A 4,242-nucleotide genomic window follows, 5' to 3' on the forward strand; every position below is an offset into this window, starting at 1 on the left:
TTAAGAGTGCAAATGAATGTCTACTACTTTGTTTTGTACTTGCAACTCTGTCTTGTTCACTGGATGCACTGGAGGCTGTGAAATTAAAAACCAAAGGTTCACTTTCGGGGTTGTATGTGCAAGCAGAGCTGGTGGAGGACATGGTGGATTGAAGGCTACGACAATTTGGAGGGGTTTTCTCAGCAGACCATATGTCTTCAAGCTGTCCTGATTTGACAGATGGGAAGAAACTGGGCTGAAACGCGGGTATGTTGGGATTCAGGACATGCGGTTTCACTACACCGTTCGCTTTTTCACCAGTGTAACTTTTGTTTTCTTTTACGACCTGTGACACAACTCTGTCCATTATTTGCAGCACAATTGTTTCAGCTATTTTGTCCAGTGATGTCCCTTGGGTCTGCTCTGTTCTATCCTCTGCACCATCAGATTTCGTTTTCTTTCTATTTTTGACTTTCTTCCCGACAGTTATTCCACAGTTGACAGCTTTTTCTATAAATATTTCTGCTTTAAGTTCGGCCGAGTTTTGCTCCGATCTTGAGTGGTCCTTGACAGAGGTCTTACTGCTCTGAAGCTCCCTGGGACTTACTATAGATATGCCATGAACCGCTGCTCTCTCAATGAATTCCTTGCTCACCTCACAAGTGACCATTTCAGACTCTGAAACAAATTATAATTTATTTACTTATATATATTTTACTAAATTATACAATTTATGTGTGCCAGTAACACAAATTGAAACAGAAAAATAAATACTCAAGTTTGCCATCAAAAAGCATTACAACTACAAATAGTTAATAGTCTTACTGTCTTCTAAAGACATCTTTTTCTTTAAATACAAGTTAAAAATACACGTATATTAATAGAGGAAAAAAACTAAAATTATTTCAGCCAATTAGGATTTTTAAAAGTTATTTTTTTATCAGCATTCATGATCATCTGTAATTTATTATTTCATGGTGTTGTCTGTTTATTAATAACGTAATACTAATAACATATAAAACTGGTTGGCAGGTAAAGAGCTGCCATTTTGTTCCGTCACATGATAGAACGCTATTCGAATGTACGTACTAGTCAACAATTCACTCACCACATGATGGTCTCACAGGGGAGTAAGACACACTCTCCTCAGCATCTACACAATCTTCATTTCTGTAGTGGATAAACAAAAATTTTAAATATCAATAATAAAGCAAATGAGAAATGCTACATGAAAGTATGAATCGATACACAGGGCTCGATACTCACCAAAACAATTGGTCAGTCAGGTTAAGAAAAACAAACTTAATTTTAATTTTCAGCTGGCAGCTTTCAAGTTAGTCCCAGCACACAAAAAGTATATTTTCGTATTTATGATAGGAAATATAATGAAGAAAAGGCACGAAAATCACTCATCTTAGATTATCGTTGCCCATCAACCTTTTCATTTGAATCTGAACTACTGCAAAAAAATTGTTCATGTGAACATTAAAACCACAAGAACAACATATTGTCTGAAAAATAAAATTTTATGCCCTGGTGACAGTTACCATGAATCAAGGTTACGTGTTTTCTGTAGACTTAGGCAGACTGCCATTTGCCAGGAAAGGATTAACCATACCTGTGAGACGTACTTTCCGTTGGCGATTCTCCAGACGACTCTGGTAACATTGGAATTTGTTGGAGTAGACTTGTCATCTGATACTCAAATTCTTCACTGCTGTCACTGTCGGGGCTCTCGTCATTCGATGTGGCCAGGCTGGGAAAATCACCTGCCTGTCTGTCCAAGGGCAAATCGGCCGAATATGATGCAGCGTTTTCTATTTTGTCAGAATCAAGACTGGATCTGCGCAGAATATCGTCACAGAGTTCAGAGTGGCTGTATGGTTCTTTCCTGCCTGCGTAACATTGTTGCTTGAAGTCCAGATATTGTGGAATTAATTGCTGATCACTGCAAATACAAAAGAAAATTTGATTACACTATTTGTGGTAAAACAAAATGCTCGTCCGAGACAAAACCTACAAGTTTTTCTTCTAAGTTTGTTACTTGCTGTAATTGAATGCAGTATCATGCTCACTTGAGGTCAAGGAATGGTAGACAAAACACTTTTGGGGCATTTTCACCAGTTCAGGGCATATTTTTATTAATTAAAGACAAAAAATTAATTGAAATAAAAATAAATGTAATTAATTGTGCTTGCTTTAATAAATGAATGGCAAAATATATAAAAGAAATATTTTATTAAATAATAATAATTTTAAGTGTGTTTTATAAAGAAGGCAATTTTAGAATTATTATTGAAAAAGGCTTGTTTAATCTCAGGGCAGCATGGTGCCGATTAAGGCAAGATGGCGCTAGACTATTGAGGCATGCTACCGCACCATGCTAAAACAAGCTGGGAAAAACTTCAGCACTTGTAGTAAACCAATATCAATTATTTAATTTTCAATAATGAATAGAACATGTCTACCACTATAATAGGACACAGTATTTCACGGGACCCATTATTCTGTTCATGCATCAGTTAAATGCAACTTAGAATCAACACAAACTTCCAATCGGTGGTGTGGTTAATCATTAATCACTCTAAAATTAAAAAACTGAAAATGTCTAAAGATCACCAACTTCAAAGTATATCTGAGGTAACGGATTAGGTCGCATAAATATAATTCATGACAAAAATGTCAGGGCTCAAACTTAAGAATTTGTCTCCCCCGGCATTCTTTAAAACATTTTGCCAGGTGTAAAACAGCCCACATATGGCAATTTTGAGCCTGCCTATCGCAATTTTTTAAAAAGTGACATTTGCAGCAAATAAACTGGACAGACAGGTTATTTTGCTGTATGTAGACCTATTTCAAACGTGCAAATGTTAAATATTGGCAGGAGGTGTGAACATTTTGCCATTGTTGAGGAGCTTTACCGATGGTACAAAAGTGCCTTCAGTTATGCTCTCTACCTAGGGCAAGTTATATCTCAACGACAGCAATTGCCGTCGTTAAGTTCGAGCACCGTCATGTGAACCACTGTACTTCCGGTTACCTAAAATTTTAAAATATTGTCCCCTGTATTTAACAAGACTCACCTTTTACCAGATAAATTTTCATAAGACAACACATTCGGTCTCTCTTTTAATTCCAGTAACGATGATGATGACTTTGCTTCTAAATCTGACGTTCCAACACCTGCAACCACATCCTGTTTGGGGTATGGTGAATGATGTTCCAGAAATGTTGATGATGACTTTGCTTTTAACTCCGACGTTCCAACACCTGCAACCACCTCCTGTTCGGGGCATGGTAAATGATGTTTTTGTGCAGATTCGGGTTGCAGTTTTGGTGTAGAGCATTGCGACGTCGGAGACTCAATAACAATGGGAGGTGTTTTCTGCTTTAGTCGACTATGAAGATTTAGTTGAAACAATGGATTTACTGGAGACATTCTTGATTGCTGTGAATTTGATGATAATGTACAAAATGTTGGCGAGTTTGATTGCTGCTGAAACTGCTGTTCGTGCACAGAAGTGGGTATATATGGCAAGCCTGTCCCATCTGGAGGATATGGCAAATATGGCAGCTGGTAGTGAATAGGTAACCCATGGTAAAGTGAGGATGGGTGGAACACTGTCATTTCTTTGTAAGGAGATGGATATGGAACATTGGTGTTTGAGCTATATGGATTGTAAACAATTGGTTGCACCTGTCCTGGTGGGCGAAGAAACTGATATCCTTCCTGCTTCTGTTGTTGGTAGTTAAAGGGCTGCATTGTTCAGCGTAGTCAATCTGAAACACATTCACAAAGGTAAAACAATGTTTATAAAGTAAAATGCTCAAATGAAAAAAGGCAATGTGAACATTAAAGGTTAACTTTATTTACTAAAATTATGAACTATGATTTAAATAGTTTAAATCTATTTCATGTATATAAATTTGTATACTCAATTTAATGAGTAAATTTATTTATCCTACTTTGCCTTACACATAAACCAATCCATCACATGTGAGGTGCGGGAACGTGCTTGCGTGCCCAGTTGTACATTACTTTCATCTCAGGAGCATTTATCGTCTACCTAACTATCTGGTAACTGCTCGCCTTCCACTGCTGGTTTGATACACCCTCGAGTTACTATTATTTTAACTGTAGTGTAAGTTGGGATCTTTTACATTTATGTTCTGTAAGTATCGTAAACGTCCCGTGAGAGCGATTGTAAACAAACACTGCAACCTACACCATAGTCAATGCACAGCCTGATGTGCAGATTAAAC

The sequence above is a fragment of the Gigantopelta aegis genome, chromosome 9 (assembly GCF_016097555.1).
Source record: "Gigantopelta aegis isolate Gae_Host chromosome 9, Gae_host_genome, whole genome shotgun sequence".
Classification (NCBI taxonomy): domain Eukaryota; kingdom Metazoa; phylum Mollusca; class Gastropoda; order Neomphalida; family Peltospiridae; genus Gigantopelta; species Gigantopelta aegis.